The sequence below is a fragment of the Carcharhinus amblyrhynchos genome, chromosome 5 (genome assembly GCF_965287045.1).
Source record: "Carcharhinus amblyrhynchos chromosome 5, sCarAmb.v2.hapA, whole genome shotgun sequence".
Classification (NCBI taxonomy): domain Eukaryota; kingdom Metazoa; phylum Chordata; class Chondrichthyes; order Carcharhiniformes; family Carcharhinidae; genus Carcharhinus; species Carcharhinus amblyrhynchos.
The window spans coordinates 43,651,783-43,668,121 of record NC_137328.1 but is presented as its reverse complement, the minus strand read 5'-3'; the positions used below and the strand labels follow the sequence as shown (position 1 = coordinate 43,668,121).

The 16,339-nt window shown below is 40.2% G+C and overlaps 1 protein-coding gene across 5 annotated transcripts in view; it reads right to left on the bottom strand.

The window, feature by feature from the left end:
* rfx3 (regulatory factor X, 3 (influences HLA class II expression)) overlaps positions 1-16,339 on the bottom strand; it is a 337,954-nt gene that overhangs the window by 124,570 nt on the left and 197,045 nt on the right. The window lies entirely within an intron of this gene.

Here is a 16,339-nt window from a genome sequence, read left to right as displayed (position 1 = left end):
CATTCCAGATTACAATGAGAAAAATGGGCAAAAGAGAGTTTCCCATGTAAGCCGCTGAGCTTTCTTTTTGGAAGGTGGAAATGAGAACTCCCTAAGTGCTGCTTGTTTTTTTTTCTCCCATCAGGCTAACCGCACTTGTTTTGAGATATAAAAAAAATACAGTATCTGATTTTTCTTTTCTTTGAGGTTACTCTCAGTCTCACAGTAGTTTATTAAATTTGAATGAAATTCAAAATTTAATCTACATTAAATATTAGGCTGAAATTTGCTGATCACCTATGTCATAGTTAAGGACGCATTATTACTTTTGGGAAATTATGGTTATTACTCAAGTTATGTCACATTTTCTTGTGCCCCACTCCTATATGAACCTTGTCAAAACAGTGAGAGTTCAATCTTCAAAGCTCTATCTGCGATATAATAGCAATGTCCAATTTGTTGGATTAACACTGCTTCAACTGGTACTGTCACTGAGACTGAACCAGAATGATACTAACCATCTGAAAGCTACAAAGGATCGAACAGCAGCTCAACTCACAATCGAAAGTTAAAAACAACAACAGATACATAGCCTTGGATTGTTGAAGACTTTTGCAATTGGCTAATTCAAATTTATCAGAGCAACTTCAATAATTTAAAGGTTAATAAATGTAATGAGTGAAAATAATTAATTACACATTTATATTAGGAAATAATGAAGAAAAAAACACATATTTCTTGTTATGATCAAGGCAACATTCAAAATCTAAGTGTGGGATGATTGCGGTCTATATGTGCCAGTATCGCTCCAGTTTTCTCGCCGTTATGAGAGTCATTTTTTGGGAAAATTGCAGCCATAAACTGTGTGCTTTATTTTTTCTGTCCATCTCTTCCTGTATTTTCTGATCCTCATTTCATCTTCTGTGCCAGGTGGAATTCCTATTTATATTTCCTGCTTCATAATTTCTGGTTTAAATTCTGTTGAATGGATTTTAAACTATGTGGGGATGCTGTTGTGAGGTCAGGAAGCTTTGAGGGATAGGTTTCTGGAATATCCTGCAAGATTTAACTGCAGGACTCAGGCAGCCTGGTGGCTTTTTGGGTGGGAAACCTGCTACATAGAACCAAGGCCTACAAGAGCAGGTAGGTATATTGAAATAGAGAGATCGTGACAAGGGTCCAGTTTGTAGGGAGGGAGTTCATAATGATCCACAGGTTTCAATCACAGGAAGAATCTAACACTGCTTCAGGAACTTCTATCATAGAGGAATGGCCTGATGTGAGAGGTACAGATTGCCAGGTGTGTGTCTTTACTGATGATTTTTGATGTCAAACAGTGATTGGAGGAACTTTTTTGGGTGATTTTACAAGAGGAAACATTTCTGCTTCTTTAGGTCCACAAACTACTGCAAGGGCAAATACACATGGATTTAGCCCTTTTCACCTTCTTTAAGCTGCTGAATTTCTTGAGGCCTGGGAAACCCGGCCACTTGTAGTTAAAAATAAATGATTGTTAAAGTGAAGACATACACCCTCATAATATTTAAATGACTGTCCCCTTTCTTGCAAAGAGATTGGGGCTGCCGTCATTCTGACTGTATCAAACTGCAAGTTGGTGTTTGATTCTTGTTCCAACTTCTTTTGAATTTTAACCTCTGGTGTAATAGTAAGACACTCTTTTTGGGAGTTAGGATTTAATCTTGTGTGCTTCAGTGAGGCTTCTCTGAAGAGGTGATTGAAGAGGTGAGACGTTCCTTGCCCTGCTTGCAGATGCCCCCTGGAAATAGTGCGCTTTTGATCAGGTATTGGATTAGAGCAAGTCGGCATTTTGAAACCTGCAAGAACTGTACAGCTGTCAGTAAGATGCTTCACTGCTGACTGTAAAAAATCAGACAAATATGCTATCCCCACACACAGACCAAAGAAGGGTAAAATTTAATTCTAGATAGTTCTTGCCCTCATGCATTCTATATTTGGATTTGGTTGTGGAAGGTTTTAAAGTCAAACATTTCAGGCATTGGAGCAAGGTTCATTTACAACTAGGATTCGGAATAGGTGTGCGATACTTTTATTTCATTTCAGGATTATATATCCAACCATTCTATGTTCTTTTACTTGCCAGTACTAAATATTGTCCATTGAGGCACAAGCTCTTCTCCCGCACCGGCACCAAATAGACCTAATTTAACATACCGTTGAAGGCAATTTTCAATAACACATTAAAAAATTTCAAAAATTAAACTAGTAAATGGATTGCCAGTATAGGTATCATGACGTGCAACGTAGTGTGACCATCAATGAAAAGCATTTATTACTGACAGGTAAGGAAGAAAAAAATGTGCTTAAAACTACAAGGCACTGATTAAGAAATAAATTGCATCACTGGCATTTTACATTTATTATTCTACTGTTGGTTTAGGCACATCAGCTTAAATGTCCTGCTTTCTTTTAGAGACTTTTGTTAAATGGAGTATTTGCTGGACTACGCGGTGCATCATTCTGCCAGTAATTTTTTAAAATTTGAAGCCGAGATGATGAAACATCTTTACAATTGTTCTAAGATGCTGACAAGGACACAAACAAAATGCTCGGCAGAATTTTGCTGTGGGCTTTCGAACCTCACCATCAGGTTCAAATGATGGTCTGCACTGTGTGGAAAATAGCCAAGTCACTTTTGAATTTTCCTGAATTGTCCAATTAATTAATGCAGGAAGGCCCTTGAGGCTGGAGGAGAAACAGGATGCCCACCAACTTGAAAGTGGCAGTAGGATACCATAGCAGTTAAGTGAGGGAGAGGGGGGTGCTCCAAAATGGAGATGCCCATCCCTAACTTTTTCAAATTTAAAATAGAAAATAGATTTAGCAGCTGGCTCATGTTGTGGTGGTGATGGCGGGAGGCGGGGGAGTGAAAATGGGTGATGGTGGGAGGGTTTGGGGACGGGTGATGGTGGGAGGGATTGGGGATGGCCTCTGCACAAAGACCTGTTCCTGAACCCTGGCACTCAGGCAAGGCCCCTAAGCCTATTTGGAGTGCTCACATCCTGGCCTGCTGTCAGAAGGCCACCTCCATGCAGCTAAACTATCACCTGCAGGAATTCTTAGGTCGTCTGGAATATTCCTATCGACCTTGGACAAAAGGCCTCAATATGCATTTGACTAGTTCTATTAGCTGCTCACTGCTTGTGGGGAACTCAGTAGATATAGGATAGTGGCAGGTAGTCAGCACACAAGTGGCAGGGCTAGTTTTAGCTGCCGCTCACTTCTGTTGCCATCATGGCAGAGTCCAAAAACCCCACCTGGATTTAACTTATTAGCCATTGTATTATATTAAGAAAACACTATTTAAGAGGATCATCAACAACTTGAAGATCAGTTAGTCATCATTTTCTCCTAACTACTGAGTTTGTGGGACTAGTGGATGATTGAAGAAGCTGCTTACAATTGGAAGACCATAAAGTGATTCCGGTAGCAGGGATGGTAATAGTTGCTATTATATTGGCCCTGGGTTATCATTGCTATAGTAGCAGTTCCTCTTGGATTAGAGATGGTGCAGAGACAATCAAGAAGGAAAAGAACTATCTGAAGAGGGAGGAGGAGGAGTGAAGCTCTCAGCAGAAGGCTTTATTTACCCAGGATCTTCTGGATTTTCCTATCTCCATCTAAGCCAAGAGCAATGTGTTTGGCATCAGCAATTCATATAACTGCAACTGACAGAACTCTGCCACCAATTGGAACAAAACCTGCAGACTCAGAGCAGGGTGAGAACAGCACTGCTCATGGCTGTGAAGGTGACAGTGGCCCTCAAATTCTACATGCGGGGATCTTTCCAAGCTGTGACAGGCAACATAGTTGACAGTTAGCCATCCATGCTGCATCTGAAAGGTGATATGCCAACAAGGGAACTTCATTATGTTCTCCCTGAACAGAAAGGGACAGATCAGATAAGTCATGATCACATTGAATGGCATGCGCACATGGTTTTGTCAGAAAAGCAGGCTTCCCTTGGAGCATGGTGCCACCTATTGGTTTTCCAGTTGCCACTTCCTAATGCTGAGAAATTACATCGTTTCGACAAGTTCTTGCCTCAGTGGTTATAGCATAATTGGTGCAGCTCTGCAAACTTTCAAAAGAAGACGACGTGGACTTTGTACAATGCCCTCAACGGGGCGCTGAGGCAATGAGTTGTTGATAAGCTCACCAAAGTTATGGGCATTTCATGGCAAGAGGAATTGGGACATCACCTGATGCACTTTTCCACTGGACACATTTGAAAATGATCAGAAGGAACAAATTTCTGGTCCCAAGTTCAGTAGTATGAAGAAGACCAGCATAAAATCTCTTAATGTTCCTGTTAAGAGGACTAGCTGAATTAATAGGGATTTTTGAATGGGCCTACCATATATTAAGCTGATCTTTCTCTACAGCTATGACTACCAGTACATTCTTCACCCCCTCCTTCCCTTCTCCCCTAAGTACTCTATGAATGGTATACTTTGTCTGTAAAATGTGCAAGGAACAAAAATTTTCACTGTATACCAATACATGTGACATTAATAAATTAAATCAAAATCAAAGAAGGGCTGGATTTTCACATTTTTCACCTGGGACCCAATTCCCAGATTTCCAACACCACCCTCAGGTCTTCAGAACTTTGGGGGTGCCTTTTAAAGGGGGTGGGGAAGTGGTACTCAGTAAGATGCTCTTTTGGGGAATTGGTGCAGACTCGATGGGCCTCCTTCTGCACTGTAGAACTATGGTTGTTGCCTATCCCCAATTGTATTTGAACTGTGAAGCATGCTCAGCCATTTCAGTGGGCAGTTATGAGTTGACCACATTTCTGAGAGTCTGGAGTCATATTTAGGCCAGATCAAGCAAGGGTGGCAGGATTCTCAAAAGGAATCAATAATAATTTTATGATCTTCATTACGGAAACTAGCTTTCCATTCCAGAATAAAATTTATATGGCAGTCTCTTTCTAAAGGCAAGTTCAAAAGGTCTTCCTTATGCCCTCATGCTAAGGTAAACCCCCCATTCACTTCCTATGGTCCTATGAGCCCCCCATGCCAAGGGTATGCTGCCCCAAATAACTCCATAGTTCCCCCATGCCCCTTATGCCGAGCCATGGCATTCCAATGTCCATTAACTCATTAAAAACTGCACTGATCGTTGAACTAATGGAATCTGTAGTGACTTTAGAACATGTATATAAAACGTTTTTAAAAAGTAATCCATTCATAATTTTCCACTATGTTCAAAATAATCACTTTACTATGGGGCAATAAAAGAGACAATCATCCACATCTTTTCAATTTTCATTCACTGAAATTGCACTTGAAACCACCTGATCTTATGTAAATGAGCATTGTGAAATTAACAGTGGAAATCAGTGGGCAATCAAACAATGTTTCCTCTGGTGTTTCGATGTTTCAGTACTCTAATGGATGTTGGGCTCACAGCAAAGAATATATAGAGGCTTGGCTGCGTGTCCAGAAATCAATTAATCTATTGAAACACTTAATCTCAAACTTGTCAGTCACATACTTAGATGTAAATGTCAAAGCTTCTTGCACAAGATATTCAGAAATGACAAGGCCTTAAGATACCACTAAAAATTACCTGCATCCAGTGTTTGAACTCCCTCATGAATCAACAAGTGCTCAATGCACTTAAAGACGATCACAAGCTATAGAAGCTTCTGAAGGGAGGCAAATTGCACAGAAGCACCATTTTTAGCTCTTGTACTAGTCATGAAGCAATAAGACCCTGAGCCTACGGTCATCCCGTACCATTTCTTGGCATCAGAAGCCCAGATGCTACAATTACTGGAGATCTTCTGGTCCCTGGGGGGGTCTTTCAGACATGTCTTTCATATAGTGCTCTCTACTGAGGCAAATAAACTTTTCTCAGCGTCAGCAAGAAACATTGGGTGCGATCTTAACGTCTGTTCACGCCACACTCCTGCTGCAATGAGGTTGGAGAATTTGATGGCCAGTCAAATCTCTGTTCATTGTGGAAAATCCCGCCTGCACGAACAATGGTAAGATTCCGGCCATTGTGTCTCTCTTGTAAAATCATTCTGTGGAGCTTTTTGTGCATATTTAATAAACTTCCTTCAAAATGATAAAGGATTTTCACAGTAATTTAATTCCAGTGTGAATGCAAGCTACTTGTGACTAACAAATAAACTTTAATGATATCAAGTGGTTTGAAATCACTTTTCACACTATTTTTGTCCAACGATAATATGCTTAAGTTTCTCCAGACCAGAAAACAGTGCTTAGGCTGTTGTGTTAGCTCCAGGCAGGTTCTCTCTCCTGCTTACGGACTGGCTTCTGGTAAGTTGCTTTTTATCTTGGTCAATCACATGAGAAAGTGCGTGCTTTAATCATTGTACATGAAGCAGCTCCACAAATCTGAATATTCAGCTCACAATGCAAATTAGTGCTTAATAGCTGTGATTTTTTGAAGTGTCAATGAAGCAACTAATGCAAGCCCCAAGCTGAAGGTCAGGCCTGTTCACAGTGTGCATCAACTCAAAGATGGTATGATACAATTTAACTCCCTGGCACGGCAACAATTATTGTTTTACTATGTTATTATTTTCCCTGCCTCCCACACACTTAGCAAAATAGTGCAAATGTACCATTAGAAGCTTGATTGGATGCTCTCCAATTTTCCCATTCTCTTTCCTTGCTAGGTAGCAATCAGGAACTCAAACAAGTTTGCAAGAGAAAGCAAATCATGTTTCCAACTACTTAAATGTATGTAACATTAATCTGCTGTTCATAAAACTGTTTCGACTACTTTTGAAAACATTCATTCCATTTCCTGCACTTTTGCTCTCATCCCTTCTATTCGCTGCCACAGAGCCACAATAACATTTCCCCAGTCCCCACCTGCCACATTCGACGCAGCATGTTTTTGTGAGCTCTAAACACATTTTCCCCTCCCCTTTCAGCAGGCTGTCAGGACTGTTCTTCTCTGATATCTCAGTCCACTTTTCTATCATCCCCAACAGCTCCACCTTCTCCAGCTTCTCACAGCAGCTTTCCAAATGCAGATGTTATACCAACCCTTTTGCAATCTCCCTTCTCACTGCCCAAGACTTCCATCTACGTGAAACTGTGTTTTGTTTTACTTCTTTTAATTTAATATACTGTTTTTGCTGCTCATTTTGTGGACTCCTTTAAACAGGAGTGACTAAACATGGGTTGGGTGACCAATTTGCAGAACTCCTCCGTTCAATTTGCATATTTGGCCCCAAGCTTCCATTCCCCTGTCATTTTAATTCTCCATTCCACTCCTATTCTCATGTCTCCATCCTCAGTCTCTGCCACTATTCCAAAGCTCAATGTAAGCTCGGGGAACAGCTACTCATCTTCCGATTTGACAGGACAGTCTTTGGGCCATCTTTAGCTGCTTCATCAATGATCTCCATCATCATGTCAGAAATGGGGATATTTGCTGAGGATTGCATAATGTTCAGCACTCTTCATGACTCCTCAGCTATTGGAGCAGTCAATGTCCAAAAGAAACAAAACCTGAACAGTGTCCAGGCCTGGGCTGACAAGTGGCAGAAACATTTGCACCACACAAATGCCAAACAATGATGGCCTCCAACACAAAATAACCTAACCATCACCTTTTGACACTCAATGGTATTACCGTTGCTGATTTCTCCACTATCAACATCCTGGCAGTCATCATTGACAAGAAACTGAACTGGATTAGCCATACAAATACTGTGTCAACAGAAGCAAGTCAGAGGCTCGGAATCCTGCATATACAAAGCTCAAGTCAGGAGTGTGATAGAATACTCTGCACTTGCCTAGATGAGTGCAGCTTCAATAACTTTCAAGAAGCTCAACACCATCCAACCTGCTTGATTGGTAACCTGTCCACAAATATTCACTCCCTCCACCATCAATGCACAGTGACAGTAGTGTGTACCATTCACACACTGCAGGCACTCACCAAGGCTTCTTGGACAGTACCTTCCTAACCCATGACAGTTACCATCTAGAAGGACAAGAGCAGTAGATGCATAGGAACACTACCACCTGGAAGTCTGCCTCCAAGCCACTCACCACGCTGACTTAGAAATATATTGCTGCTCCTTCACTGTCGCTGCATCAAAATCCTGGATCTCCCTTCCTTACAGCACTGCAGGTGTCCTGCACCACATGGACTGCAACAGTTCAAGGTGACAGCTCGCTACCATTTTTTCAAAGACAAGTAGGGATGGACAATAACTGTCGGCATAGCCACCGATGCTCACATCCCATGAATGAACAAAAAAAAGCCTTCCAGGTTGTAGGAACAGATTGAGTGCCTACCGGTATTTTACTGCAATCTTTAGGGATTCAGGTTCCAACAAATAAATAGTCTCACCAGATAAAAAGCACTGTGTAAAATATCGCAGTTGTGCAACGCGCTGCAATTATAGTATACAGTTGGAGCATATTGTAATGGCGATACAGGTCACTGGAATTTCAAAAGGTAGCACCCTGTAAGCTGGGGAGCATGCATTCATGGTCATTGGCACCATTGTTAGTTGTCAATCATAACTACGTCAAAAGTAGAGAAGAGCAAATAAATTTAATGGGAAAGGCTCAACAACTTGCTTCTGGAAACTGACCACCAGCAGACAGCAACCCATCCTCATTGTTACTGTTGAAGCTGCCCATGGGTGCAGAAAAATGGAGAGATAGAGTGACTAATGGGAACAATAATTAGTTCCACCAAAAGAGAGAAACAATTTTGAATGATCCCTTTAATAATAAATTTTAAAATAGACAGTATACCGGCCCTCAAATATCACCATGCTGTTACAAATGTGAGGAAAATTACTGGCCGAGTTATTCAAACATGGGTTATGATACGTTTTCATATTAAATTATTGAGAGGACAAACCATGAAGCATTTTAAGCCGTTGTTGGGGCAAAACACTGGAGCAAACCTGAGATGTATGCGAAATACCCGATTTTCACAGGGGAAGGAGTGGTGGTTCAAATGCAGTGTCATAATGACAAGATTGTTTCATGCTGCACCCTGAACCTTTATTTTGAGCCTCAGTGACCATAAAATAATAAGCTACAAACTTTATATTTCAGAACTGCTGCCATGATTAAACTCGTAAACCACAAGGATTAAAATGTTGATCCAACTATTAAAAAATACAGCTTAACTCAATTCAAATAAAGCAAACCACCTGTACCACAATTTGATAAACCGGAGATGGCCTTTAAATTCTAAAAGCGAGCATTTTTGCACCAGTTTAAACAACTTTCATCAGCATGGATTAGCAACAAAAAATCTTCCACATAAAATTATATTCGCTATGAAATTGCATTTCATAATGCTGCTTGTTATCCTACATGAGATTAATTTAAATCAAGACTTCCTGAGGCATTATTGCTCTAATGGGAATTAAAATTGCTTCTTGCACATTCAATCTCTCACAGTGCAGTAATTACACTGGGTCCCTGTTACAGCACAGGTGATGGGGTCTACAGCATGACAGGTGAACCCAAGTTATAATCAGGCTCTTTCAAAAACACCAAACCAGTATTCAGAATAATAAAATAAAACAATTAATTCAAATAATAGAAATGTTATTTCTTTTGGTAACAGAAATGTAAATAAACATGTACAACCAACCACTATTGAATGTTTGGAGAAATAAATAATTTTTAATTGTTTGCCATCATTCCTTGCCTCTGTCTTTGCTAGACGCAGGATGTTTTGAATTGGTGTCCTAATTGCAGCAGTTGCACTTTCATGGGTTTCCAACCATCTCAGTGACTCTTCTAGGTACTAGACAACAGAAGGGATGAAGGCAGTGGTTCAGTCTCAGCACGTCATTGTCATCATCATCTTGCTGGACATCTTGAGGGACTGGATCTGTTACACTTAGCAACATTTCGTTAGCTGTCATTTTATTGGCAGCTACTTGGGCATCGATATTCAATCTCTCATTCATGTTCACAGTGTTTAATTTGGCTCCAAGTATGGATTTGATGTTGTTTAGATTGTGGACATTGTAGTCCACCATTATGTCTTCTTTCTTCAATAAAGGCTTCAAAACCCCTGTGTTGTTGCTATTGCTTTCCAACTCAGATGCTGTACCCAGGGTGTGTCACCAAAAGTTTTTGATACAATTGTCACTCTTCTGCACCAAGTTTACTTCAGGCAAATCATGACAAGCTACTTATGATCTATCATCCTTTTGAACAGTTCACTTTCTGTGATTACTTTTGAAGGTGGATAATGATGCCTTGCTCAACGGATTGAATTTTGATGTGATTTTGGTATATAGTTGCATTTTATATCCTTATTTTGCATTACCAGGTTCTCTGGGGAATGGTATGCAGGGCAGTTGTCAAGCAGTGAAATGATCTTTCGCAACAGTTTGTTCTGTTCGAGATAGTTTCTGACATCTAGTACAAATTCATGGAGGAACTAGTTTTCGAAAATTGATGACGTTACCTAGGTTCAGGTACTAGTTCAGAATCAACAATGATTTTTGCTTTGGATGATGGAAGCAGCGGGGTTTGATAAATTTTTCAATGACATACAGAGTTGCATTTTGCAGACTAGTTTTGTTGCAGCAAAGGAGGATTTCATGAAGCTTTGCCTTTAGCTTCTTATTTTGGAATGTTTTGTTAGTGTAATTTGTTGTTCCTAGTGTCCTTTTTGTTAACTTTATGTGGTATAGGGCTGCTTCGTAGCAGTTGTGCACCTGTTACTTCTTCATGTAAAATCTCCTTTAATTCAGAAGAAAGTGATATTATGACACACTGGATTGCAGATTGTTGTTCTCTTTTGGTAACTTGTGAAGTGCCATGTTGTTTCTTGAATTCTGCCTATCATTTTTTCCAATCTCAATTCAGGCATAGACATTTCTGTTCATTTGGTAGTAAAATATCTTGGCCTGAGCTTGAATAAGAGGACTAGATACGGATGGGCCCCTGGTTCTCTGCTGGGTGTACAATGTGTAATGGTCTTGTTGGGAGGTTTATTGTTTGCATTACGTCCTTTCCTTTGCAACTTCTCTTCATCTTTAAGCCACACATAAAGCACCTCTGTTGATCCGGGCAACGATTTTCAGCTTTTTAGAAATGGTGTAAGATTTTCATTTTTGTGATTTGGTACACATGATTTTTTGTTGACATATGCGTAGCAACGTCGATTTAACCAACATTTATATAGAAACAATTGGCACATTAATTATTCACAAGATTACCATTTCATTGGCTGGTCCTAAATCATTTGCAGAACACGTGTAATTCAAGGAAATGAAAATTTTGGGGTGACTGTCCTCTACATCAAGACAAGATTCAGACAATGGCTATTTACAACAAGAGTGAGTTTGTCCACTGCCTTTTGGAGTTCAATGGGTGTAACATTACTAAACCACCCTAAACATTCAGGGGAGGGGGATGGTTTGTACGGGGTGGGTGGTGGTCACCATTGACCAGAAAACTCAATTGGCCATCAGTTGCACAAACGCTGTGGTGACGCAGAACAAATCAGGAGCTGAGTATTCTGCATGGAAAGACTCACTGCTTTATTCTTCATAGGCTTTTCACCATCTACAAGGCATAACTCAGGACTGGGACTGACAGGATCAAAGGATATTAGGTGGGGTGGGGGGGGGAGGGGGGTGTCAGGATATTGAATGTGATGATCAGCCATGATCAAAATGAATGATGAAGCAGCCTTGAAGGGCTGAATGGCCTACTTCTGCTTCAGTTTCTATGTTTCTAATACCGTGCCCTTGTCTGGATTAATGCAACCAGAACAACCCTCAAGGAACTATCTAGGACAAAGCACTTCACTTGATCAGCAACTTCATCCACCTGTTTAAACATGCACATCCTTCACTAGCCTCTCAGGCTGCAGGATAAAATGCAGCAACTTGCCAATTCTTCTGTGGGAGTTACACCCAAATCCACAACCTTCACCACCCAAGAACAACTTAAGAACAGTTTCTTCCCTACTGCTATCAGACTTTTGAATGGACCTACTTAACATTAAGCTGATCTTTCTCTACACCCTTGTTATGACTGTAAGACTACATTCCGCACTCTCTCCTTTCCTTCTCTGTGAATGGTATGCTTTGTCTATATCCAGTGCAAGAAGCAATAATTTTCACTATGTACTAATACACGTGACAAAAATAAATCAAATCAAATCAGGTTCATAGAAATACCATCAATTCCAGGTTCTCCATTTTAACATGGGCATAAATGTAAGATAATTCATTCATCATTGGGTTAAAATCTTGGAATTCTCACCCTAACAGTATTGTGGGAGCACCACCAGCACAAGACTGCAGTGATTTAAGAAGTTTGCACATCACCACCTTCTGAAGGGATGGCCAATAAATGCTGGTTTTTGCAGCAGTGCCCAGTTTTCATGGTTGAATTAAAATGTTTCGCTGAAAGTTAGAACATGTAAGTATGCTCACATTTGCCAAATACAGATAAATGAGGAGGCAGAGATAATGACTTCCAAGAACGAAACACAAACTCCAACCTTAAAATTTACAGAGTTTTCTTCATTGTTAAAAACAGTACTGCCGAATCTACCTCTGCTGTTTTAAGGCTGCCCTCACTCTTGGTAGACACCATGAATAAGCCAAACCCAAAATTTCACTCTTTTCTGCCAAATCTTGGGTTCTTTCTTCACCATGATGACAAACCAACCATCCCTTCAAGCTGTCAAAACCCAGCAGTCTCACGACAGTGCTGCCAAATTCAAGGATTCCCATCCCTGAAAGCAGGAAACCCTAACTTTGCAACCTCACCATCCTCCATGACTCTTATTACCAGTACTTCTTAAATATTAGATCTATAACTTAAGCAATACATCTTTTATACCATCATGCAGTGTTTTCTCAATGAGAGAATAAAAGATAAATACATACGTAATGTAATCGATATGTGAGTGGTTATATCTCCTTCAATCTCTTGATCTCAGAGAGCAATAAGGGACAGGGTTGTGGAATTTAATCACCAGTAAAAAAGAATGTTAAAATGTGTGTATTAGTCACAAGTAAAGGTTACATTAATGCAATGAAGTTACTGTGAAATTTGCCACAGTCCAGCGCTTATTTAGGTCAATGCACCTAACCACCACATCTTTCTGAATGTGAGGGGAAACCAGTGCATCCAGAGGAAACCCACGCAGATATGGGGAGATCATGCAACCTCCACACAGACAGTGACCCAAGTCAGAAATCGAACCCGGGTCCCTGACGCTGTAAAGCAGCAATGTTAACCACCGTGCTATAAAATTCACATTAAAAAAGTAGAGATCTGCAGTCAAACTTTAAATACAGGATTTCTGGTTATTCTTTTATAAAAGACTTTCATAAAATCAGAAGTTCTCACTTTGGAAAAAGCTACATGAAGCTATTGATATATAAAAACAGCCCTACCAATCGTCATAATTTTCTCTGTGGGGGTTTATGTTACTGTTTAAAAACGTAGAGCTTTGGTTTCAGTTTAAATTGAATTGGGCTTGTTTGCTTTTGGTTTGGTTATGTATGTTTGGGTGCGTTTTGCAAATAATGCTTTAACTTTTGACATAGCTGAGAGGCTTATAAATGCAAGAAAGCTGTGAGGTAGCAAAGGAGAAAATTGTTTAGGGTGGAGCTATATTCTAAACGGAAAACTAGTGAGTTTAGGGCCTTTTATTGTACAAAAATGCAAATCTAAGAGAAGGTGACCTGGAAGTTACAAACATCCAATCTGTGTTTAGCCAGAGAACTCAGTTCTATACTTTGAGGGGGGAAAACAGGGCATTCTAGGGAACTGCATAGGACCAAGTCATTCTCTAAAGAGAGAAGTCCAACTATGGAATTGATAGCAAGGGATTGCCTCTTTGAAGTGGCAGCCACTGTAAAACAAAAGGCTAAGCTGGCCCAGTCCTTTGGATTGACTTGAAGGTAGAAGCTTGAAGGTTGAAGGTAGAATCATTAGCTTATTTCTTCAATGTACCAATTTAGCCATTAATGCTCATGTATGTTTTGTTCAAGTTCAAAACTTAAAAATTCTTTTGGGACTTCAGTTTAATCTTGGAGTTCTGCCTCTCATTTCCTTACCCTTGGTTCTTCCAAACATTATATTCTTTAAATGATAATGGTTGATCAAGTCAGATCTGCATGCCCAGTATTCTCATAATTGCACCCATAATGCAATTAAGTACAAATATTACCAAGAGTCTGGCCTTGGGACTTATTTCTATTCTTAAAATATGAAAGAATATTTGGGAGCTGTTTTCCTCCGAGTTGGAAACCAAGATTTACATCTGATGGGCTCAATATTATTCAAGGTGGGAACACTATGGGCTGAATTTTGGTTACCCAGATGGCTAGCTTGAGCTGGAAAATTGAGCTGGACAACTCTCTAGACCTGCCTCGATAAAAAATGCCCAGTAATGAATGTTTTTACTCCAGGGAAGCAGGCACAGGCTGACAGGAAGACCTGCCTCTGTTTTCTGAGACCATCTCATCTCTCACCCGTAGCTCCTCATATATGCCATGCCAATTCAACAGCTACTGATCCAATATCCACCATGGGCAAACCTTAGGAGCCATGTGGAGATCAGAGAAAGTAAACTTAACTGCCTAATAGAACTCTCACTCCTACACATTTGATTGTGAAAACCCACTAAAAGGTTTTAAATCTTAAGTAGTTAATGCCTGTGAACAAACTTATATAACGACACAATAATATCCATTGGGAAATGTCAACAAAGATCTCTATTACAATTACATATCTAGACACTTTTTCCCCTAACTTGCACCTGTCAATCACTGCAGCCCATCAGAGGGCTTTTTAAAAACACTATCTAATGGTCGCAAGCCATTATGTTTAAGTTGAAGAGTGGAAGATTTAAAACAAAATTCAGATCCTAACAGTTACAGACTTAGGCCATCCTCTCCCCAAAACTGGAAAATCCTGCCTGAGGTCAACGGACCTTTGCATGGTCCACCTCCGCTCAATATCATTCCTGTGGCAGGTGGGATAAGAAAATTTCCCCTCCCTCCCCTTATCGACCATTCAAGATAATTTATGCCTTCTCCATCAATTTGTGACTCGCACACTGTGGATTAAGGCTGTTGCAACAGGCAAAATAGAGTGGTTTGAACTCCACACTGAATTCAAGTGGCCCTGTTGAATTTGGTTTTCCCCAAATCATGCCCTGTCCCGTTACCCCGTCAGCAAAAATAGGATCTGCTGTAAATGAGGGTGAAACATCTGCATTCAGGTCCCACTTGCCTTTTAAAAAAGGTCCTCGGCGCCTTTCTGACTCCACCAAAATAAAGCCTTCTATTTTCTTGAAACCTGCCTGTATATAATCATTATAATTGCATCATCTGTTATTGAACAAAACAGCTTCCTAACTACCAATGCTGTTCCATAATATAGTCCACGTTTAGGGTTCAGGCTTCTTAGCAACAAAACAACTGATTTTTCTGAGAGTTTAAGTTTGCATTCAAATCTAGTGAACATTCACATTTTGTGCAATCAAATAATTGTCCCCGTCATATTTCACACTTAACCAATTACATCATTTCAACCAGCCCTCCTAAACCACCCCAACTATCACACCATCCCTACCCCATTCCTACCATTCCCCTTATCCCCATCCTGCACTTGCTATTCCCAGCCCTCCGCTCAATCTCATTCCATTTCGCAACCAATCAAATGTGATGAGTCTTTGGGCTGCCCTTACCTTTGCTGCATTTGTTCGTACACACACACACACACACACACACACACACACACACACACACACACACACACACACACACACACAATCTCTATCAACCGTTGGAGGATATAGGTACATCATTGGCTCCAGTCCTCCATGCATCCCACGTGCCAGATATGGCCCACTAAATAAACCCAACAATGGTGCAGCTCTCAAAACTGCTAATCAAAACTGTCCAGGAAGATAATAATTGAGCATTACTATATGGCTATTAGATGAAATTTGACTTGTATCGTCACTGCAAAATGCTAACTAGCCTGGAATATTATCCCAGCAAGGAATAAACCCTACAATTATGTAGCATTTTATTTTTGAACATGAATAACCCCTCAGAGATGCAACAGTATGGATAAATGTAATTAAAAAGTAGTTTGGAGCTTGAAATTGGTATGCTTTGCTCCAGTTTTCTGTGACCAATATATGCAGCGTTGATCCCATTGCTAAGTGTGTTTAGATGTCTCCAGCAGATATGTAAAATATAAATCAGAGGTCTAACGCACTTTAAAGTACCCATTTTGAGAATTCACTTGTAATGAATTGGGCAGGTTACAGGTCTCCTCCAATCCAGCATTCT